Raw genomic sequence first — 25,643 nt, 5'->3', positions numbered from 1 at the left:
CAGAGTTGCCGAGTGTGATCGCTGATCAGAGTGGGCACCGAAGCGAGAGAATTATCGAGTCCGCTGACCCTGGTCCAGAAACCTGCCGCGCCGGGAATCGAACCCTGGTCCCGGGCTGTCCTCTGCTCTCGCGTCTGCCGCCTCTAACCAGTGAGCCACACTACTTCATGGAGATGTGTCTGCAGCAAGCTCTGGTGATTGAATGCATAGCGCCCCACAGCTGCTCTAGAAGCCATCATATACCCCTCACTTTCATTTCCACTCTTTGACGCACTCCCTGTTTTGCTCTTTTCTCCTTTTTTAAACTTCTACTCGCGATATCTACCCATTCCAATAATTCCCCTACTTAGCTCTGCTTCAGTCCTCCCGCCTCCTCCTCAGCACTACTACTGTTCTCACTGTTACTATTATTATTATTACCTCTGTCATGTTCATTGCCATTATTATTATTGCAGTTGTCAGTCGCTTTCCTTTTTTCCCTCCCCCCTCCATCTCTCCCATACTTCTCCCCCTCTGGCACACCGACACCCACCCTCATACCAGCCCAAACATTACAGCGCTGCCACATGACCGCAGGTCTCGGCTGACATACTGTCAAACCTCCAAAGGCCTCGTATTTTTTCCTGGTTCCTTCGCCAGGACCTATCAACACCTTCCCCTCCCTCCCCCCCCCCCCACACCACTCCTGTACTGACCTTTTGTTTGTCCCTCAAGAGGAAACAAGGTACTAGCAAGGCACCACATATTCTTCTACAAACACTTTGGGGGTCAAGGGGGGAGGAGTGCGAGCTGAGGTAGAGTGGTGTTTTCATACAGCCCGGTAGGGGAGGAGGCACAAAAGTGTAACTGCGCGGGCACGCACATGCACCCCCCCTTGGTTCCCCCCTACCCTTCCTTTTTCCCGCTATCACCCTCATTTATAGATTGCAGTGGATGATTGTCATCCGTAGGCTTGAGGTGTCATATTACACGTTTGTGTTGACTATGTATATGTAGCCCAGAATGGTGTATGTACAACCCTACTTTATTTTCTATGTTAAATTGTTTAAATAAGCAATGAAGAAATACAACACAAAGTAAACTTTTGGAAAATTGGTGACCAGGTCACAAGTCAGGCGCACAGCACGGGGTGAAATATAACAAAATGAAATGTCGTTTTAGTGAACTCCAAGAGAGAAGTGGGGACCGGTAACCATACAGTCCCCAGAAAACCCTGGATAGCAATCCAGAGTTCGTCACAATATTACACACGTATCTCCCTGAGCTCTATACAAATAAACACCAATGCAAGCTCTGCAAAAAGGAACAGTTCCAGTCTAGTGCAGTAGTAATGTCTCTCGTTATTGATAATGTATCCGTTGAAGTACACAAATCCAATGTTGTGATTTTCCAATACGTTTTAATGTTCATTTCTTCAAACAGATCCTTAAACAAGCTTCTTCAATTCAATCCTGTAACAGCCTTTTACAGGCTTCTTCAAATCAATCCTTATACAGCCAACATGTGTTTCGTCAGATGCAATATAATTGCATCTAATGACTTCATCAGGGCTTTAAGTTATCAAGTCCTTCCCTGGACTATTATTTCTTATAATCAAAGAATGGGACAAGTTGGGCATGCCTCATTACTCCCAAATCTGTGGAGTCTTTGTATCCTACGTAAATAAATGTCTTTCAGTGGTATTAGGTCCGAAGTACAGGATACACGTGTACATGTACCTGCTCGTATCTCCTATGCTCCCTCGTACAAAACCTTCGCTTTTGATCGTATATGACCATCCCGTAGCTAGAGTAGCTGTTGCTCAATGTCGGGGTAAGTATTCATGACCTCCCCATGCAGTGAGGTAATCTTTCAGCCTCGGATCACCCCCCCCCCAATTCCCCAACTCACACAATATGTATTCTGTTTCATCTTTAACGAAACAGGCTGCCTAGGTTCTCGCTGTAGTTGGCTCTGCAGTAACACAGTCGAACTTCTAATCAAACATCACTGTGCTTTAGGAACGCTTGTCTGGCTTATGGGGTCGCTGCCCTGGGGTAGAAACCTTAGATGCGTGGCGGCGGCCAGTCACGCACACAATGGTTCTCACAGATCGTCCAAGGTAGAATAGAGGCCATTTCTGCCTTTTATTTGGCTGAAGGGTATCCCTCATCCCATTGGCCATAATGCCATATACTACCGGAAGTGGGACGCTTAGAACAGATTAGAAAAGGACTGAAACTTTTCCAATACTTTACAATTCTATTGTGTTGTATGTGCGTTGATGGTCATTAATTACTTTGCAACTCGTCCTATAATGAAATTTCAGCACCAGGGACACATAAGTGGCCTTCAAAATGGGCACGTTCAACGGCCTAGGCTGTGGCATGTCATAGGCCGGTACAATCGACCTATAGCTGCAGTCCAAAATGGCTGCAGCACGGCTACTATTAAACATTCCCAGACGTCAGTCAATTAAACCCAGACTGAAGGAACTACTTTGGCTCCCTGTTCAAGCCAGAATTAAATTGAAATCCCTCAACCTGGCTCACCGTGCCATGCACGAAAGGGGTCCAGCACACATTCAAAACCTGGTCACCCACTACACTCCCCAACGACAACTCAGGTCCAGCTCAAAGCTTCTCATGAAGAGTACTGTAATCAAAAGAGCCAGATAGGGGGGGAAGGTCTTTTTCCCATTTGATACCTAAACTCTGGAACAGTTTAGGTCCCATTATCCGATCTATCCAAGAAGAAACACAGTTCGGAAAAAAACTTAAGACTTGACTCTTCCCACAGGACTAGTCTCCTTCCCCTACTGTACTGCTCCCTTAGCGCTGAGATGCCCAAGGGTAGTCACGCGCTCTACAAATACCATAAACATAAACATAGCTCTTGCTAGTGCTATTAACTGTGACCTTAGTTTTAAAACCGCTCACTATTCCCTTTTCAGTCGGCACCAGTAAGAGTTATTCGTTCACTGCCCAGCCAAGTGTAGTATTTTCTAGATTGTTTGCGAAAGACATGTCTGGATAGGGAGTTAGGAAGGGGCCGAACTTCAAGAGTTCTACTTCTGGTATGGCATTTTACTGAGCTACTTTGACCCTACTATCATCAATCCACCTACCTCCTGCTTATCTATATGAAATGGTTACCTAACCGCTGCTCACGGAGAGACCACTTATGTTGCAAGAGCACAAGTTGGGTTCCATAGCTTGGGTGAGGAGGATTAACACATGCTGGTCAGAGGCATGTAGAAGATCCTGCTGTCATGTACGTCGTAACATGTCAGTTAGTTCAGTTCAGTTCACAAACTTTATTCGGATAGAAAATGTATCCATAAAAGTGCAACAATAATTAAAAAGAGGAAAATTAGCAATATGTAATAGCAAGAATTACAGTTGTATAAATATAACATGAGATTCTTAGATGTATTGTATTGTATTGTATTGTATGTTGCACTTATATATCACAAACTGCCACCCTACGGGTATCCAGGCGCTTTTAGAGAAAACCTAATCAGATGGAAACTGCAGATAGCAGGGCTGAATAGTGAGCACCGGAATCTCAGATTTTGGCAAATAACCAGGTCTTTAGGCTCCTACTGAAACCTATCAGGGAGTCGGCTTGCCTGATGTTCTGGGGCAGCTCATTCCACAGCCGGGACGCTACTATGCAGAAAGCCCTGCCTCCCATCCTGGCTCTCTTGAATCTGGTGGTTGTTGCTAGACTCAGACTGGAAGAGCGAAGAAGCCTAGTGGGCTTGTACCATGTAAATCTTTCCTGCATTGGTAGGGGGCCCATACTGTGCAATGCTCTATAGACAATGCACAGTGATTTAAATGTGACTCTGTCCCTTACAGGCAACCAGTGGAGATCTCTCAAAGCCCTTGTGGTCGAGGAACTGCGTGGTCTATTAAGTGCCAGCTTGGCTGCCAAAGACTGGACTCGCTGCAGCCCCTGCAAGATATATGAAGGGGCACCTAAATATAGGGAATTGCAGTAATCCAGTCTGCACAAGATTATGCTCCTTACCACCAGGGGCCTGGCCTCATCGGGTAGAAGAGGGAGAATCTGTCTGAGTGCTTTTAGCAAACCAAAGCAGACGCTGATGGTTTTGTTAGTTTGCGAAACCATTTGAAGATTGTCATCAAACAGTACTCCCAGGTTACGCACTGTCTTAACTGGGACACAGAGATCGGCCCCCGGGGAGAACCTAAGCTCACACTGTGACTGCTGATTCAATTTCGCAGCCGAGCAATAGACTACCTATGTTTTACCCTCGTTAAATTGTAGGGAGTTTGCATTAAGCCAACCAGAGACCCGACACATGCATTCCTGGAATGTGTCCATAGATACTGCATGTTTCCCTTCAAGGGAAAACACCAGTTGGGTGTCGTCAGCGTAATTGATCAGGTCGATCCCATTAGATTTTATAATGGGGATCAAAGGCCGCAGATATATATTAAAAAGGACAGGGCTGATCGACGTGGTGATCCAGGGACCTGGAAGAAACATACGGAGTCATGATCACTACCTGTTGTCTACCTGACAGGTATGATTGTAGCCATTTCAGAGCTTTGCCTTTCACCCCCAGTTTCTCCAGTCTGTCTAACAGGACTGCGTGGCTTACCGTGTCAAATGCGGCCGACATATCCAACAGCACTAGTACTGATAAATTACCATTGTCGGCTGGCATTAGCAGTGTGTCCAGCATGGTAGCCAGCGCAGTTTCTGTCCCATGGCTTGGGCGGAACCCAAACTGATCCCTATCCAGTAAGCGGTTATTTTCAAGATAGCTCAACAAAGATCTGCTAACAGCCTTTTCCAGGATTTTTATAGGGTAGGGCAGGAGAGATATAGGCCTACAATGAGCTAGGATAGTTGGGTCCAGCGAGGGTTTCTTGAGTAGGGGAGTTACCATTGCCTGCTTCCATACCTCCGGCACTACTACTTCCTCCAGGGACTGGAAACAGATCAGTCGCATCCAGGGAAATAGCTCTGGCCCATACTCCTTCCAGATCTTATGAGGAAGGGGGTCTAAAGGGGAGCTAGAAGATACACTGAGAGCAAGGCTGTTAAAAAGCTCTTCTGTGAGAGGTTGAAAACTCTCAATGGATGATACTGCCCGTGGTTCCTCCTCGGCAGTCTGAAGGAGTGCGTCCTGACTGCTGGCCTTACCCTGAGCAAGCCCCCCACAATTTTGGCAATCTTTTCTTCAAAGAAGATAGCGATTTCATCACAGAGCTTTTGTGTTGCAACCATCTGTTGCTCGTGCAGTCCGGGCTGGAAAGGTCCCTTATAATATTAAAGAGAGTTTTTGTGCTGTTCGGTGATTGAAGTATAGAGGTGGCATAAAAAAGAGCCTTTGATTTAACGATGGCCCCTTTATATTTAGTCTGCACTATCTTCAGCAGTCTCGTATCAGACTCTAAATAGAGTCTTCACCACTTCCTTTCTGCCTGTCTACACTGATTACGTAATAATTTCAGCTCCTCACTAAACAAGGGGGCTGACGGTTTCCTTCTGTTCCTTATCTTTTTCAAGGGGACAAGTTTATCAAGGGTATCAGTGATATAATTACAATAGGCAAGATTATTCTTACCCACCGAATTACCCGGAGCAAAAGGTGTCTGATTGGTGAAGGTTGGATCTGTTTTATTTTTTGATAATTTAGACCAGTCCCTTCCCTTTCGGTAAGTTGCAGGGCAGGCATTTTTATTCACATGGGTGGATATAGTGATCTTAAAGTGAATCAGGGAGCGGTCAGTCCAACATTGGGGTAGTATGCCAGTCACCTCTGTCTCAGTCTGATTAGCAAACACAAGATCTAGTACATGTCCACCTGAGTGGGTTGGTTTCAATATCAGCTGATCAAGGCCGCAATTCTCACATATATGTTGTAGGTCCTTCACAGGGCCGGACTGGGAACCAGAACCGGCCCTGGCAAAGTGCTCGGCCGGCCCCCCTCTCCTCCCGGAGGGAGGGGGGAGAGGTGCGACCGTGCTCTGTGACGTGGCCGGTTTTCGGCCATTTTTGTTACAGGGCCGTTTTTGCAGCATAACGGCCCTGTAACAAAAACGGCCCCCAGGGGCCCAAAACCGGCCCCCAACCATGCGGCCCAACGGGGGATTGCCCGGTGCCCTTAACGGCCAGTCCGGGCCTGGTCCTTCAGGTGACTCCCTAAGGACCCATTGTCCCATAGGTTGAAATCCCCTAGGAGCAACAGTCTGGAGTGAGTTAAGGCCAGGGCGGCGATAGTGTCAAACAACGCCTGGTACTACGTATCTAGGCCCGGAGGCCTATAACAACCTATACCGGTTAGCATCCTTCCTTTTGTTTCTTGCAGGGTGAGGCCCAGCAGTTCTATCCCTACGACCTCATCGATCTGAAGGGGAGCAAAGTTCCACCTCTCCTTAAATGGTATTTTAAAACAAAGATTCATCATACATAGATCACTAGTGCATAAACCAATCCATTAGTTAATTAGGAACTGTCTGTACATTGTTAAAACTCAATCCATAAGCATTGACTTGCGTGCCCCGGTAGCAATTCTCAAAAATGTGCTTAAACGAAAGACCAATTCTTAATTTTCTAAGGCAAGCATATGTGAATAGGTGGAGGCCAGGCTGATAGGCTTACTCTTAGTGAAAAATGGGAGAAGAAGCCACTTAATATATTTCATATAGAATTTGCAGAAAAACAAGAAATGCTGGGTTGATTGACCACTCAACCCGTCACATGGGCAGGGTAGTGAATCAAGCTTCAAGTGGTAACCCATAGGAAAACACAATGCAAATTTCACTGTCCCAGCCTTCAAGCGGAATAAGAGGATCCTTTCCCAATGACTCATGGGTAGGATGAGATAGCTCGATAAAGGGTAGCAGTGCCGTTCATTAGCCATATAACTGGAGACGAGGGATTCCTTAGATTCCAGCGCAGTTCTCGCAGTGTAATATGACAAATAAAGCGCGATTCTAAGTTCTTTTTTGTTTACGTTTTCCACTTCACTAGGGTTTAAGAAAATAGAGCCCTTGTTAACACTGCATAAGCTCTCGTACACTCCAGATAGCCAAGGAATTGACATCCCCCTTTCACACTTCAGACAATCTGTTTTGATGCTTTGTGTTAATGTGGCTGCCTGGTTCTTCCAAACTGATATCCAGAAGAGGGCGGGGCGTGCAAGTATAAAATCAGATATGTAATTTAGATTCAATTCCCTAAGGCAAATATATTGTGGGGTCGAGATTTGGATGCTCAGCAGCTTTCTACAAAACCGATTTACTTCCTGCTGTATGCAGGAGCTATCTGATGTGCCCCAAATCTCAGCACCATACATAGCCACTGGGACAAACTGAAGTTTAAACATTTTTAAGATAGCTAAAATAGCACCTGTATTCTTAGGTCGGGGAAAGCTAAAAATGGAGTTGATGTTCTTTGAGAACTTGCTTCTTGAGTGAGTAAGGTGCTCAGTCCAGGAGCTGTTCGCAGTGATCCAGCGCTCCAACTAAAATACTTTATAAATGATGTCACAATCCACTACCACACTTACCAATCAATACCAGGCCCATAAGAAACAATAGAGCAGCTGAATCATGAGGTGAATGGATCAAATATGTTGCTTTTGATGCTAGCTACAATAAACAAGACCAGCTTGTCATTTTAAAAGTTTATTTTAAAATTCATAATTGGTTAATCTTTCTTAACTCTCTTTATTAAAATCAAACATTTAGTTTTATTAATTCAGTTAAATGCATTAAACATTGGCACAAAAATAACTGTCAATTAAGCATTGCTCAAAATAATGAATCAAGAAAAACATAAATCTTATTCCCTAAGTTAGCTTTCTGACCTGAAAGGGAAACAAATTAATAAACAGTAGAATGCTTACAGTCCATAGGAAATCGGACAGCACTTCGCCCTCAGGAAACAGTCAGCCCCAATCCCTTCAAGAGAGCCAATTTTATATCATTTTTGCTCTCAAATTTAACTAAACGTATTTCTTTTTAAAAGTTCAGCACTCTGATTCGTTGATGGCTGTCAGACCACCAAAGCCACCTCTTCCAGGGTATGAACGTCACCCTGCTATTGTTCGTTGGCATAGAGTGACATGACTTCCGAGCTTTGCAACATTTTAAAAGTTGCCTTTCTGACTTCCACCGGATCACTGACAGAATTTCGACCTCATAAAGATCGACCTACAAGAATATCGAGTCAACAATATCGAGGGCAAAAATATCGACATCCTATCTACAACATGATAAGTACAAAAATATCGAAAAAATAATATAGATGTAAAAAATATCGATGTTAAAAATATCGATTTTTTTTCTTTTAATATATAAATGTAAAATTAAGTATATAACACTAATAAATTAAATATACATATTTAAAAGTATCTAATAATGTGTAAGATTAATAAATAATACATATATATTAATAATACATTAATTAAATATATACACTAAATATATAATATATATGTACTGAACAATAAGTATTAATAATTATTTTACTAATTTATAAATTATTAAAATATATTCTAATTTACTAATACATTTACAAACATAAAACAATAACATAAATAAAATGTAAGTAATATAAAAAATAAAATAAACATTTTATTTTTTAACAATTAATTATATAAAACGTTGGATAGCGTAAGGGTAAAAATTACTATTCCTACTCCAGAGAGTGCAACAGTAGGGAAAGCGTTTGATAGCGTAGGGGTAAAACTCCTATTCCCACTCCAGAGAGTGCAACAGTAGGGAAAGCGTTGGATAGCGTAGGAGTAAAAATTACTATTCCCACTACAGAGAGTGCAACAGTAGGGAAAGTGTTTGATAGCGTAGGGGTAAAATTACTATTCCCACTCCAGAGAGTGCAACAGTAGGGAAAGCGTTGGATAGCGTAGGAGTAAAAATTACTATTCCCACTCCAGAGAGTGCAACAGTAGGGAAAGCGTTGGATAGATTAGGGGTAAAAATTACTATTCCCACTCCAGAGAGTGCAACAGTAGGGAAAGCGTTGGATTGCGTAGGGGTGCAAATTACTATTCCCACTCCAGAGAGTGCAACAGTAGGGAAAGCGTTGGATAGCGTACGGGTAAAAATTACTATTCCTACTCCAGAGAGTGCAACAGTAGGGAAAGCGTTTGATAGCGTAGGGGTAAAATTACTATTCCCACTCCAGAGAGTGCAACAGTAGGGAAAGCGTTGGATAGCGTAGGAGTAAAAATTACTATTCCCACTCCAGAGAGTGCAACAGTAGGGAAAGCGTTGGATAGCGTAGGGGTAAAAATTACTATTCCCACTCCAAAGAGTGCAACAGTAGGGAAAGCGTTGGATTGCGTAGGGGTACAAATTACTATTCCCACTCCAGAGAGTGCAACAGTAGGGAAAGCGTTGGATAGCGTACAGGTAAAAATTACTATTCCCACTCCAGAGAGTGCAACAGTAGGGAAAGCGTTGGATAGCGTAGGGGTAAAAATTACTACAATCTTTGAGTCCCGGCCTAAGTAAGGAATAGGTATAACAGACTCTGAAAATAAACAACACCACCACCTATAGCCCATACCGGGTCCAATTTAATTAATATTAATATTTGAATTGAATGACAGTGATTCTTTTCTTTTCTTCCACCAATCAATTGTTCTTTTGACCCTAATAGAACATATCCAGTTTTGGCGAGGCCCCTAAAATATGCCCGTTCGAAGCGAGTTTTAAAATCATTGAAGGTAAGAATGAGCACCAAACAACTATACAAAAGTGTTAACTATTTTTACTAAAGAGGCACAGAAACATATCATCTCTCTTCAATTAGATACCGGATTTTAAAATAAAAAGAATAAAGAAAAAGTCCAGACAAAATCTGAGGATAAAAGGAATACCATCGATAAAAGCCTGAAAGATTACACAGAGGTAATAAGCGACTATCAGCTACCACCCAACAGTGCAGAACCATTCTTTAAGCACGTTTCTAATAACTATCATATCTACCTTCAGGCCAAATACAGCCAGTGATCCCAAAGTGTATGTCCAGGGAATGACCTAACTGGCGCCCAGGACCCACTGATAGAGGAACGGTGTTACATCCTTTCGCCTACATTTAGGTGAGACCATTGGTATTATTATTTGTAGATACAATGGTCTTCTCTCACTCCCTATTTTAAGGAGTCCCTCACGAATAATGATTTCCACATAAGAAGAATATTTGAGGGACATGAAATGTTGTATATGAATTCCTACAAGCTTAATGGAAATATGAACTGTATATTTGCCATATGTGTTAATTGTTGAGCTTAAAGAGCCAATGCAGACGGTACCCACATTAATGAAAATTGTAAATGCCCATATAACTGGTTGGTGTGGAGTACTAGCACACATACATCCTAAATAGTAGGGTGACATGGAATACAAAGTCTTTTGAGCAGAGTAATATGAATTCGAGGCTGATAGAGTCTGATATGATATTATCTCGCCCCCTATACAGGGAAAGTGAAGTCTTTCTTGTACGGAAAACCCCTACTAAGAAGTCCTGAGGAAGGTGCCACATTATCGAGTGTAAAGCACCGAAACGCGTCGACGCATTTCTACATGAGAGAATCCACTCCTAGCTCAAACACACCGGATGTACATGTATTACTGTCACATGTGTGTTATGGTGTACGGGCCATTTTCTGTTAGTGGATCCAAGAATCAAGAGTGGTAGAAACATCAGAGTGCCACCATTTTTAAGGGGTCTCTTCTCTTCTTTTTCTTTATTATATGCATTGTAGATAGTAACATATGTTTGTGCTTATGAAATGTAATGTAATGTGAATGTACTCATATGCTTTACAGTTTTATAGTGTTCAGTGATATATTGTCGATTAACTTTTTACTTTTCAGGGAAAGGTTTCTTTGAAATTTTAAATGTACACTTTTTTTTATTGTATACTCCTGTTTTATTTTAATAAAAATCTAGATTGTTAACAAATTTTCTTTGTCGTGGGAATCATTATAAATTTCTCTGTCCTTTTGACGGTGATCTACAGCAACCTGTTATACAGGGGCTATAGTGCAACCGTGTGAGCATTGACACCAGTGATTCATTGATACACCCCAGGGATTTCCCTTGACTTTTTGTCCTTTGTGCCCTGTTCCCTGGCGACAGCGGGGTAACCTCTCTTTTGAAATCTGTAAAAATTACTATTCCAACTCCAGAGAGTGCAACAGTAGGGAAAGCGTTGGATAGCGTAGGGGTAAAAATTACTATTCCCACTCCAGAGAGTGCAACAGTAGGGAAAGCGTTGGATAGCGTAGGGGTAAAAATTACTATTCCCACTCCAGAGAGTGCAACAGTAGGGAAAGCGTTGGATTGCGTAGGAGTACAAATTACTATTCCCACTCCAGAGAGTGCAACAGTAGGGAAAGCGTTGGATAGCGTACGGGTAAAAATTACTATTCCCACTCCAGAGAGTGCAACAGTAGGGAAAGCGTTGGATAGCACAGGGGTCAAAATTACTATTCCCACTCCAGAGAGTGCAACAGTAGGGAAAGCGTTGGATAGCGTAGGGGCAAAAATTACTATTCCCACTCCAGAGAGTGCAACAGTAGGGAAAGCGTTGGATAGCGTAGGAGTAAAAATTACTATTCCCACTCCAGAGAGTGCAACAGTAGGGAAAGCATTGGATAGCGTAGGGGTAAAAATTACTATTCCCACTCCAGAGAGTGCAACAGTAGGGAAAGCGTTGGATAGCGTAGGGGTAAAAATTATTATTCCCACTCCAGAGAGTGCAACAGTAGGGAAAGCGTTGGATAGCGTAGGGGTTAAAAATACTATTCCAACTCCAGAGAGTGCAACAGTAGGGAAAGTGTTGGATAGTATAAGGGTTAAAATAACATACTTATAAATAAACGACTTTTGTAATTATAAATAAATAAACTATTAAATAAATATAAACCATATACAATACCTATACTTAATTATAAAAAACATGCTTACCAAAATATATTTTACCTAAAATTAATGTAAAATAATACCATTTAATAATATTTAATTACCATTTAATAATTAATTAACAATTATATTATTAACAATACAATTAGTTTTAATACATTATTAATTAATTAAATTTACTTTACTTCCCACCATATTTCCCTATAAAACCACTACCCATAACATAACACATTTATCCAATAATGAATTAATAAAAAATAATTATCAAATAAATAAAACTAATTAAGTATTAAGTAAAATTAATTACCAATTAATTAAATTTATTTTATAATTCCTACTAATTATTAAGTAATTAACCTTAATTAAATTACTCCCCACCCTATTCCCCTATAAACCCACATCCCGCTACACAAAATATATATCAATTAATCAATTTTTTTCCTATTAATTATTAATAATTAGCAATTAATTATAATTATTTAATTAATCCTACTAATTATTAATCAACTTACCATAATTAAATTACTTCCCACCCTATTCGCCTATAAACCCACAACCCGCTACAGAACATATATATCAATTAATAAATTAAATAAAATTATTTTCCTATTATTTTCAAATAATTACCAATTAATTATAATTTATTAATAAATAATACTAATTAATCATAGATTTACCATAATTAAATTACTTCCCACCCTATTCCCCTATAAACCCACAACCCGCTCCGGTACTTAAACATACAATTTTCCTATAAATTAATTTATTATTATATAAAATTAATACACATATATTAGTAATTATTTTAAATACTTAAATTAAACATATAACACATACATAAGAAAAAACTATAAAATAATACAAATATCGATATTAGTGTCATCGAAATTAGTAACATCGATATATATGCTATCGATATTACTAACTTCGATATTACTTACATCGATATTAAGAATTTCGATATTACTTACCTTGGGTCGATATTCTGTCCTACGATATTCTTGACTTCGATATTATGCTCCTTCGATATTTCAGACTCGATATTATGGTAGGTCGATATTTCCAACTCGATATTTTGACTGTGTACACTTCCACCAAAGCTCGGCAAAATCATGCCTGTCACTTCCTCGGCCTTGTAAAAAGAACATCCATAGCAGTTCGTGAAAAAGTCTCTTTTGTTAGAGCCACAGTCATTTTCAAAGGTTATGTGAAAGCAAAGTTCCATGGAAAATTTCCAAGATGACTGCACTTGGCTCCAACTCTGCTCACGTACAGGCCGACCAACTTTTCTTCAGAAACAGAGGCTAGGCCTCAAACCACTCTCGGGCTAGTATTTAAACAAACACAAAAAAAGTGATTAATTCAGGTAAAGCAAACCCTTCTGTACCACCCAACCCTTGCTAATTATTAATTAACCCACTAATAAAAGACATCTAGCAAAAGCAGACAAATAAAGCAGCACATAAAATATCTACCATTCTTCATGTAATCCAGCTTTATGTTTCTGAAAGAGTAAAAAGATGATTAAATGATACACAGACAGACAATCACAACATAGGACAAACATGTAAGCACAAATAAAAAGCACATGCCATGAATGATCAGCCGCATATTAATAGTGACAAAGACAATAGGACAGACATGACAAACAAAACAATATTAATCACATGTTACAAAACAGACTTGCAAATGCAACAAGAGCACATGTTATTAATTCCCGCATGTTCATGTGTGGTGCAAACTTAATCTAGGTTGAATTAATTAAACAAATCATGCAACAGCTCATTAATAAATTAGTTCATGTTATGGGAGATTAAATCCACGAGTCAGAATAAAATATTTTCTGAAGCTCGCTTCATCAACTGCCTCATCTGGTGATTTTAAAATCACCAAACAACACCCAAAAATTTCAGAATTTTTCACCCATTTTGGAGACAACACACATTGGATTCTCTCGATATTAGTTTCCCTAAATCCCTGTTTCAGCTGTCTGATCATCTCTTTCAAACTGAACCCTTCGCATTTCCTCTAACTCATATTCCTTTTCTTGTTCCTTTCTGAGTTTATAAATCCTTCTCTTTTCTTTCTGATGCTTCCTCCTCTTGTGGATCAAACAACTAATTTTTAGCAGCATTATCACTATAATAATGACAATTACTGGATAGAGCACTTTGCCAATAATTGAACTACCAAGTTCAGAAAACCATTCTTTAATAGCCTCCATTCTCTTTCCAATTTTCTCAGTAAAAGTTTAATAGTGACAAAGACATTAGGACAGACATGACAAACAAAACAATATTAATCACATGTTACAAAACAGACTTGCAAATGCAACAAGAGCACATGTTATTAATTCCCGCATGTTCATGTGTGGTGCAAACTTAATCTAGGTTGAATTAATTAAACAAATCATGCAACAGCTCATTAATAAATTAGTTCATGTTATGGGAGATCAAATCCACGAGTCAGAATAAAATATTTTCTGAAGCTCGCTTCATCAGCAGCAAAGACGATTCCTAAATAAGGAAATTTACAGGTACTTGTCAATTTTTGATTGCCAGCAATAATGGCACTAAGCTGGCGCTTCCTGGGGCCACAAGACATAAGAAACGATTTATTAAAATTAATGCACAAATCCACACTGTCCATATGTTTAACAAAGGACTGTAAAAGAATGTGCAGGGAGTTAGGGGTGCGGCCTATGAGGACCGCATCATCAGCCTAAAGTAGAACGGGGAGAGGTTTCCCATGAATCACGGGAACATCATGAGCCATTGGTACCAGTGACTTGTTCAGGCCGTTAATGTAAATAATAAAAAGGAGGGGGGCCAGGACACAACCCTGCCTGACCCCCCTTCCGACCCTGATGGCTCGTAACATGTCAGACTAAGAAGTGCCACATCACCTGGGAAGGGGCGGCACCTATATCCGGATGGCTCTGATTAGGCTGGGATTGTCACCATAACTCGGTCATCTCTACTTATTAGAAGGTTGGAGAGATTTATGTCCTATCACACACGGCTCCCGCTTATCCATTCTGTTCTGGGATCTTACCACTGATGAAAGACGTGGTAGAGGCCTTATACACTTTACGTCATAGAGTGCCACGACTCATCTTCAGGGAGGACATTAAAGTCTAGAGTTTAGGTTCCTAAGGAGTGGGGAGGATCAACGAAGATGAGTTGTGGCCTGTAAGAAATTACATAAGGCATATCAAATACATGTAACTCGGTGTACCAATCAGTGTCTTAAGGTCCGCGTGATAGTCAGGGAGTCCAGGGTAGGAGCATGTGGAGCGAGAGGAAAGTCATCATGGCAGGGTCCCTGCAACGCTAGGGAGCCAGTTTAGATAAACAGCCCGGGAGTTTGAAATAGCAACCTACGCCTATTTAAGAAATGGTGCACACAGTAGGCTTGTGCTGTTTTCCTGTTCACAGCCAAAACTGCAAAGGAAGCGGATTGGCAAACCCCTCTAGTGGTATATTTAGGAGTAATTCCAGTGGGTTATACAGCCCCAGCATGCAGGTAATGGTTTCCCCAGTCTCTAAGCCGAGGAGGAGATGTGCAATGAGATGAAAGCTGGAATCCATCTAATGACCTCCACCTTTGTCCCTGTTTATCAATAGTACTAAAAGCGGGGCATTTAGTTAAAGAGAGTACACAGTGCCAGCAAAGTTATCGCAGGTGGGATTGTGTGAAGGCGGTTAACCAAGGCTGCTGGAGTTAGGTGATTCAGCGACCAAGTGAGTTGCCATATATGGAGGGATTTACTGCACCTGCCACATAACTACTTGTATGCATAGCTGGTGTCTACCCAGTAGTTACAAAGGGTCGACTCACAGCGCTAGGTCTGTTCTAAGGTTTCAACAGAGCACCCTGCAGACAACAATGACAGTATTGAAATACGTATGAAAACAACAGGAGAAAACCCATATACCACGTTGGGATGGGTGTATCATGTGAGTAAAAACAGTTCCCAACAGGTATTATGCGGAGACAATTTTGAAAGCGTATGCAATAAGCATTACAAAGAAAGGAAACCAAGGAGTCAAGAAATTGTCAGAGAAAGTAGTCTTATTTGCATAAATGATAAGAAACTTTCAAAGGTCAATACAGTTAAAGCAGCACTGTACAGAGTGGATCTTGTGACAACCCGGTGACACTTGGTGCAGGTGCTATATACAATCAGTGACATGTGAGTGTGCAAGTGTTTAAAAACAACAGCAATGGCGACGCATTGAACAAAATTTCAAACATCCGATAATGGCCCCTACAGAGACAAGTAACCATTACTTGAAACAAAATAATTAGATTGGGAGCACAAGACGTGAAATGCATCGTTAGATTCAAGCTGTCTAGTCGACGGCGTTTCGATCCCAGTTGTTCGGGATCCTCATCAGGACGGGGTTGTCGATGAGAACAGTGCTGTGGGTATAAAGGGCAGTTTCAGCGCGTGGTCAGGGGAAGGAGAATGCGCAGGGGAAGGGGGTGCACGAGTGCTCAGTCCGAACTAATTTGCGAACTAAGGAGTGTCATGAAGTGGGGGGTGAGGGCCGGAATGGGACAGGGGTAAGTGATATAGGGGGTGTCTAGGGTCTAGCAGATTAGGGGGTAAGAACCGTTATTGATTGCTCAGGTTGGTTCGCCGCATATGGAAGGTGGAAAACTCACACTAAGACTGATTCAGTCAGGTAATGGACTTTTTGGAGCGCGCCTTGAGCGCCCTCGTAATTCTAGAATTTTAGCTGACCTGTTGATGCCAATTTGGGCTCACGCTAAGTACTTGTCCTTTCTCTCTCCACCCCTCCGAGCCTCCTGCAGGACTTGCCAGTACCGCTCGCTGCCCAGACGGAAGAACCATTCAGGTAATTTCTGATACCAGGGTCTCGAGTCTTGACTATTAATTGTAGTCCACCTCTAAAACTCTGTTTATCATTTATCCCCCAGTAACCTTGGACGATCGAGTCCACGAACCAGGATTTCTACCACGTCATCCTGTCAAAGTCTTAGTGTGAGTTTTCCACCTTCCATATGCGGCGAACCAACCTGAGCAATCAATAACGGTTCTTACCCCCTAATCTGCTAGACCCTAGACACCCCCTATATCACTTACCCCTGTCCCATTCCGGCCCTCACCCCCCACTTCATGACACTCCTTAGTTCGCAAATTAGTTCGGACTGAGCACTCGTGCACCCCCTTCCCCTGCGCATTCTCCTTCCCCTGACCACGCGCTGAAACTGCCCTTTATACCCACAGCACTGTTCTCATCGACAACCCCGTCCTGATGAGGATCCCGAACAACTGGGATCGAAACGCCGTCGACTAGACAGCTTGAATCTAACGACGCATTTCACGTCTTGTGCTCCCAATCTAATTATTTTGTTTCAAGTAATGGTTACTTGTCTCTGTTGGGGCCATTATCGGATGTTTGAAATTTTGTTCAATGCGTCGCCATTGCTGTTGTTTTTAAACACTTGCACACTCACATGTCACTGATTGTATATAGCACCTGCACCAAGTGTCACCGGGTTGTCACAAGATCCACTCTGTACAGTGCTGCTTTAACTGTATTGACCTTTGAAAGTTTCTTATCATTTATGCAAATAAGACTACTTTCTCTGACAATTTCTTGACTCCTTGGTTTCCTTTCTTTTTAATGCTTATTGCATACGCTTTCAAAATTGTCTCCGCATAATACCTGTTGGGAACTCTTTTTACTCACAGTATTGAAATACAGCACAGATAGCAGTGGGTGGAAGCCACTGGCCAGGCGGGGTAAACAAGTGCAAGGTTGAAAATAACTACTAGTTCAGGCATGGCACAAGAACCTTACGTGGCAGAATTGCCATTTCTTGTGGCACTATTGCAATGGCACAAGCCATAGCAAAAAATCAACTGTGTCCACAAGCAACCCTTAAGAAATCAGGGCTTCTAAGATGGGTCTTTTCGTAGGACAAAGACACAAACCTCACCATCTCTGTTGGATACGGTTATGCTGAGATCATCAAATTCAAGGGACTTCCTCTGGTTGTTTCCCCGGCAGGGTTCATCTGTCCAGTGGAGTGAGCACATGTTCCTCCTGAATGTTGTAAGGACACTCAAGCTGCTAGTTTTCTACAAGTCTCGGGAGGGGGTATCGGAGGTCAGGAAAGCGCCTTAAGCGTGGCAGGGAGTCACAAGGTTCAACAGTAAATATCTTCATACAAGGATGTAAAAAAGGGCAATTGCCCAAACAAAATCCTTGGGATACCTCACAGCAGTGACACTTGAAGGCAGAAAAAGAGGTAAGAAATGGTCAGTGCTGGGGGTACATGGCACTTGCAGCCCAGGCATGGCCACAGAGCCAGGGATACCAGCCACTCAGTAGCAAGGGACGTCTTGAAGCCGCAACCTGCTGTACCAAGTAATTGACGGAAGTTGAGCTGTCACAGCACTTGAAAAATGATTTATGACAGCCAATAAAACGACGTTATGACTGTAAGGAGGATACATTGCAGGATTAGGCAAGTCAGGGGATTTAACATGCAACAAAGATAAGATGTACACTGTATAACCAGTTATGCGCCAAATGTGTTACATTGTAGTACAAGGTAAGCAATAACTGCGCATGTTAATGACCGATGCCATCATGATAAGTATGTACCAACTTATGATGTGAATAAACTATGGCTGTGCTAACACCACGAACAAGGTCTTGGTGTCCATAATTGATGGGAAGGAACGAACAGTGGGAGGGCCTACGAGATGCTCGCACAGCTGGGGGTGGGGGAGCATTGATTGGCAGCCATTTTGTGTAGGCACTCGCTTTGCCCTCCAATAGGAATTAATTCACCCTCTCACAAACCTATATGACAACACATACACAGTGTACAAAAACACACCATGTGGGGCATATAACAAATCACGGAGTACACCGTTGGTAAATACTGGAAAAAGTAGAACACCTTCATAATCAAGGATTGTTCTTTCTGGCGTCTGAGATTGTCGAGGCCCTTGTCTTCAGTTGCATAGCGAGGGGGGGGAGGGGGGGTAGCAAGTTGTGTCTGTCAACTACCACCATCCCCCGTCCCCGAGAACAAGTCGCCTGTCAGAACCCCCCCCCCCCCCCCCCACCCACCCCCCTACCGATTAGGGTGACCAACTGGCATTGGTGCAAATTCAGGACGGGGAGTGTAAAAATTCAGGACAAAGGGTCGAAATTCAGGACACAAATTCAGGACAGAAGGTCAAAATTCAGGACAAAACTTCAGGACAATTTGATACGTTTTACAGACACATCAGAGGTCGCGCAATAGTATAGAAGTAGGCCCAGCCATATCCAAACATATTCAACAATTTGCAAACCTATCCATCATGTATCCTTCCATCTATCATTTCACTCATCCATCCCCTCATCCATCCTTTCACTCATTCATCCATTATCCATCCATCCACCCTTTCACCCTATCCATATGTACACTCATCCATCCACTCTATCCATCTGTACACTCATCCATCTACTCTTCTACCCATCCATCCATTAACTCATCCATCCAGCCCTTTACCCTTTCACCCATCCAGCCATCCTTTCACTTACTCATCCATCCACCCAGTCACTCATCCTTCCACCCTTCCACTCTATCAGTCATCCATCCTCCCTTTCTCTCTCCATCGACCCAATCACTTAGCAATCCTTCCTTCCATCCATCCACCCACCCATCCATCTACTAATCCACTCATGAATCCATCCATTGACCCTATCACTCATCCATCCTTTCTCTCATCCATTTATCCTTTCACTCCTTCACTCATCTATTCATCCTTTGTTCATCTACCCTCCCTTTCACTCACTCATCCATCCTTATATCCACCCTTTCACTCATTCGTCCATCCATTCAACCTTGCATTTATCAATTCATCAATCCATCAATCATTTCACTTATCCATCCACCCACTCACTCACTCATCATCCACCACCTTTTCACTCATCTATCCTTCCACTCATCCATCCACCTGTTCACTCATCCAGCTACCCTTCCACCCATACATCCAGCCATTTACCTTTTCTCTCTTCCATCCTTCCACTCACTCATCAATCCATCCATCCTCTCTCATTATCCATCTATTTATTCTTTCATTCATCCATTCACCCTTTCACTAATTCATCCATCCATCCATTCATCCCTTCAGTTACTCACTCGCCCACCTTTTCATATTCATTTTGAGCAGAGCCTTTTTGACAAGAGGCCCATCAAGAACTTCACCCTCACTGCATGAGCCATTCCAGGACTGGGACAGAAGCCACCCAAGGCAGAGACAGGATCCACCTCAGGAGGGGGACAGGGGCCATCACAGGCAGGGGGCAGGTGGGGGGGGGGGGGACAGGAGCTATCACTGGGGCGGGGCAGGAGCCATCACAGGAGGGGGAACAGGACCCACCAGGGTGGGCACAGGGGTGGGCATGCAGTATTCTAGTATAATCTTGGTCTCTTCCAGGGTGGGGTAGGGCTCCTCACCCCCTCCTGGACAAGACAACGAGAAGACAGGCTCTTTCCAAAATGTTAGTTTTGCCATTCCCCGCTGTGATGTACAGTACTTACCGGAGATGCTCCAAGAGAACTGATTTAACTGATTGTCCTCCATACTTTGTTAATTAGTGTGGGTGCGATTGTGCCATTTCTTAATTTTATTACATTAAGACTGCATGTTAGAAGAACCGAGGTTTGCTTACAATTTAGTGACAGTATTTAAGCTCTGTGAAAAGAACCAGTACTGCGCAGGGTAATCTGTGCCGGTTCTAGGATGTTTGGGGCCCTGGGCAGAATGAAATGTGTGAAGCCCTCCTAAATCGCAGAGACATGGTGCACTCAGGGTTGTTTGCATCTGAATAGGTGCCCCTGCTCCTGAAGCTGCCGCCCCTCCCTCTCAGTCACCTTCAAGCACCTCTTAACGGGTCATCAAGGGCTGAAGGTGTGAGGGCTGCCATCCCGCTGTGCCTCTCCAATGCTGCGGGGCATCTGAGCTTTGCATCCGAGTCAAGAAGGGAGGAGGGTGGAAGCTGTGCCGGCTTTAGGGTAGTGCGACCGGTGCCCGGGGTTAAAATTACGGACAAATGGCGTCCGTTAAAGAATCCTACACGGACAACGGACAGACGGCCGAAATTACGGACTGTCCGTGAAATTTACGGACGGTTGGTCACCCTACTACCGATATTCAGAAGGAGCTCTGGCAATATACCTCTTTGCAGCTCAATCTGAATGTGGAATAAATCTCAAAAGGTCATGAAGTTGTGCATGGCGAATTCAGTCTGAAAGAGGCAGATTAGCTGGTGATTGGACCAATGGGACAACAATGATTCACAAGGGTTGCAAACTGAGGGGGTGCTTAGAGGACATTTGTATTGTCCACCATTGCCGGTTGGAGGCACTGAAAGCAGAAAATGATGGGCAGACAACCTTCTGTGATTGAAGTCAGGTTCCTATGTTGTGCATCAACAGTATTCTCTACCATAGCTTATCAGTGAAAACACTATACTGCTCTATTAAATTATATGGATTTTTTTATTTTATCATTAAAATTGGTATTCGGTAAGTAAGTAAGTAATGGTATTGCAAGCTTTTGGCCGCCACTCTGCATTTTTTCCTTCTTTTTATTGTCAAAGCTTATGCTAGCAATAAAAAAAAAACGTAAAAAAACACACCAGCTTGAAAAAGCCAAATGTATTGCCTATGCTTATTTATGCTTAGTTCCCCCAGCCTCATTCCCTAGAGTGAAAACAAATATATGGTCAGACTCCCCTCACCCCATTACTACAACCACCTGTTCCAAATTAGGAAAATGGTACTTTTAAAAAAAATAAGTTTATTTATAAAAGACCTAATATTCTCTTTCTAGCAAAAGCCTTTCTGCCATCCTCCATGTCCCATTCTGTCGCTTTCATGGCCAGTCCCAGAGGTTTAAAGAGCACTCTGCTCTACAATATGGAAATAAGGTCACCTGCATTATTACCCCACGGCAGCAAAACAAAACATCCTGAGGGTCGGATCGGATCGGATCTGAGGCCGGAAGCTTTCTGCAGTCATAAGCGGTAAGTAGGCGCTAGATCAAAGGAATAATGCAGCAACAGCACTGCATTGTGTTTCTCCTCTTCTGAACGTATTAACAACAAGTGAGTCAAAGGAAATTAGAATTGATTTAAATAAAACATGGGCATGTTTACAAAGAGTCCCTCTGATATGTAAAACCAGGAAAGCAACTCCAAACTGTGCAACTGATAGATGTGAAGATCTAAAGACGAAGTTCGTCTCCATTCTTAATGGTGAAGGCAGAGCCTGCAGCCTTCTGGCTTCACAATGTTCTTTCATTTGATGTATTTCTCTGAGCCCTGCCTTCGTTCCTCTAAAGCAAGGTTGGCATATTGACCTCCCCTTGTGACTGCAGTAAGACAGGAATGGTGTGGATTATCATGGAACCTGGGGGAATGGGTGGAGGAGAGGGGGGCAGCCATTCTCCAGAAGAGGAATGTAGCCAGGATATCTTTACAAGGTGGACTTTGGCCCAAACTTTATCTACTTGGCTCTAGGTTGATGCTGCCATACAATACATCCACACACACACTCATGGGAGAGACTAAAAGTGAAGTAAAGCACAAAAGGCACATGTTGTCTAAGAGCTACGTGCCTCTGTACTCTAGACAAGTACTTCTGTTAACCCCTCCCACGCTTGTGACGGAACCGTTCCATCATGTTCCTCGGGTGGGCTGTGCTGATGATGGAACAGTTCCGCCACGGCCCGCTCGCCGCGCCTGCGTGGCGCTGATTTCGCGCCTGCGCGGCGCATTCTATTGAGCGGGCGAGGCCGTGACGGAACCATTCCGTCACAAGCACAGCTCACCCGAGGGGTGTGACGGAGCGGTTCCGTCACCAGCGCGGGAGCGCCGTACGGCCCCCAGCGCCCCTTAGCACTGCGGCGGAATAGCCACCGCAGTGAAAGGGTTAAGGACCCATCCTAAGGTGGCATGCTTCATCATCGGGTTCCTTCGCACACCAGGACCAAAGGTACCTGGTTTGGGCTACAATTCCCTTAACAAGGGAGGAGTTTGTGAGTTTTTTTGCTAGTAAGAGCCCTAAAAGAGTTGGTGGTATGGGTGATGAGAGCAGACTGTAGGATATGTAACAATGGGATAAAAACGACCTCTTGGCAGGCTGAATCAGGATTTTATTCTGGTGTCCCCAAGGAATAGATTAAAATTAAGAGGGGAGCCAAGATGTTTCAGCCTGGGTCGTGACCTTACATGGAGGTTCTAGGCATTCTTCAGGATCATGATTGTGTGTAGTCACTCTTCAAAGTACTGATGATGAAATGAGTAGAAGTATAATTGGATTGGTACAGTGACCCACAGTCATAGTGCGGAGAGTCCGCTGTTGTCATCACCTGATAGAATTTAATAGTACAGAAAACACAATTAAAAGGAGGATTTCAAAACAGTAGTGCACTGTTGTGCATTTGGTGTGTTTATGGCGTGTTCGTGTGGTCATGCATATGTTACATCCCGTGCTCACTACGCCACTGTAGTCAAGCTATCCTGGCTGAAGACGGCTGATAGCCAGAAACCGGTCCTAGGATGCTTGATTCCGGTCCGGGGAAGACATGGCTTGGCAGTTCGGTCTGGACTGTTCCCATGAGGTACAGGGTCAAGACTGATTTGCATACAGCCATGTCTGAACTGGGGTGGCTTGGTGAGCAAAATAACGATGGATTAAACCCAGATCTGTGACTGGGGGTGAATGGTTTGCCAATGTGCAACATTCCGTCCATCATCTTGTGTGTTTTTTTATGCTACATTGTACAGCACAAATGTGAAACTTGTTTGAACACTCTGGGGCATTGTTTTCTTTTATTTAAATCTTTTTATTGAAAGAGATAAAGTAAGAATCAGCACAATGTCGCAGCACATTAAATCTTTCATTGATGCACAAAAGGCCACACAGTACATCCCGGTTCCTTGTCCCGCCCATCTCCGGGAGATCGGGGCCCGTTGTGTGTGGTCGCCCCCAAGCCTGGGTATTAGCATCAGGAGGGACAGGCATAGTGCAGGAGTCACCTATAAGCATGCTCCAATCCATGTCTTTTCCAGGCTCCCACGCTGGCCCCTGGATGGCTCTCCAATCACGTGCAATATTACGTTTCGCTACCATCAACCCCACAGTCATGAATATTTGGTCCATGGGGCGAGGTCCGTGGCCCTCCATATATTGAGTAGACACCATTTAGCAGAGTCCTACCCGGCACTCCCATATACCTCATTGGGGAAAAGTGTCCCATTTTGGTTACAACCCCGATGACACAGTGAGGAGGTCGCTAAGCCCATCTATGCCAAGGCAGTGCAGGTGTAGTAGCTTCAATGTAAATTTTTATTGTACAAGGCGGATTCTGGCCCTATTGGCCACTTCTCATGGGGATGCCAGGGCATCCTGACAGTCCTCATTCTCCATCCCTCCCAGGTTCCTGTCCCACCTCTCCCATAATCAAATTAGTGTATCAGGTCTGTTGTGGAGCAGTTTCTTATATGTAAGAGATATTGCTTTCCTGGGCATGTGCTCGTCAAGCACACGATCCTCCATTGAGGAGGTCTCAGGGAGCCCACCCCCTTTCTGTATCACAGTCTGGAGTGCATGCTGGATTTGGAGGTATCTATATGACTCGGAGGGTGCCATATGGTATTCTTGCTGCAGTTCCGCAAATGTAATGACCCCCCCTTCACCACAGGTCTCCCACCTTATAAATGTCAATGAGATTCCATTTATCGAAGCGATGGGCCTTTCCCAGCATCCCAGCAGAGCATTGTCCCAAAGCGGGGAGACAGCGGTCACTTTGCCTTTCCAGCCCAGGGCCTGAAGCCCTGAGCGCCAAAGGCTGAGTATGGTTGTTGTGAGGAGTGGAAAAGTCAGAGGGTGTAAGTTGCCATATAATGCCCTAACATATCTCCCTGATTGCATTGCTGGTGCATTGTTTTGAGAGCTTAGTGTTCAATAATTAGAACATTTCCTACCCGCAATGATTAGGTGGAAGACCTCAACTCAAGCCCTATTTTTGGCAAACCAATGAACAGAGCTACATGTAACAGAAAAGACAGACTAACGACTAAATGAAAAAATAAAAAAAGGTAAACAAAATATTTGAAATTAATCAAAAAGTTGATTGCAGACTCACCACAGCAATAGTTTCAATCATAAGCATTGACATTTTTAAAAACAGTATTGGTAAATATTAAAACAAGCAGTGGTAAATACATTAGGGTTCGCCTACGGGATTAATAATAAGTTGTTTTTTGTTGTAAGTTGCAGCTTGCTAAATAGTTGTACAATCAGTGGTCGAAGGGGGTGGGATCGCAGGGCAAGGTGTGCCCTACTCCTTTAATTTGATAGATTCTGTTCCCCATCTTTATTATTTTAAACACACATCCGGGACGGTGGGGCGGCAGAGAATGAACGGCAACATCTCTTTCTTCCTCCTCAGAGAAGATAAGGACAGAGTCCACTTCTGCTCAGCCGCTGGCAGCTCCCCCCCTCTATTTCTTACTCATTCAATCAATCATAATTTGTAAAGCGCACTACATACCCGCAAGGGTTTCAAGGCGCTGAGGGGTGGGGAGGAGGGGGGTGCTGTTGCTACTGGTCGAACAACCAGGTTTTGAGTTGTCTCCTGAAGGTTAGAAGGTATTTTGTTTGTCGTAGGATGAGGG

Source organism: Lissotriton vulgaris, unplaced genomic scaffold (assembly GCF_964263255.1).
Source record: "Lissotriton vulgaris unplaced genomic scaffold, aLisVul1.2 SCAFFOLD_1027, whole genome shotgun sequence".
Taxonomy (NCBI): domain Eukaryota; kingdom Metazoa; phylum Chordata; class Amphibia; order Caudata; family Salamandridae; genus Lissotriton; species Lissotriton vulgaris.
Note: the sequence above shows the minus strand (reverse complement) of the source record.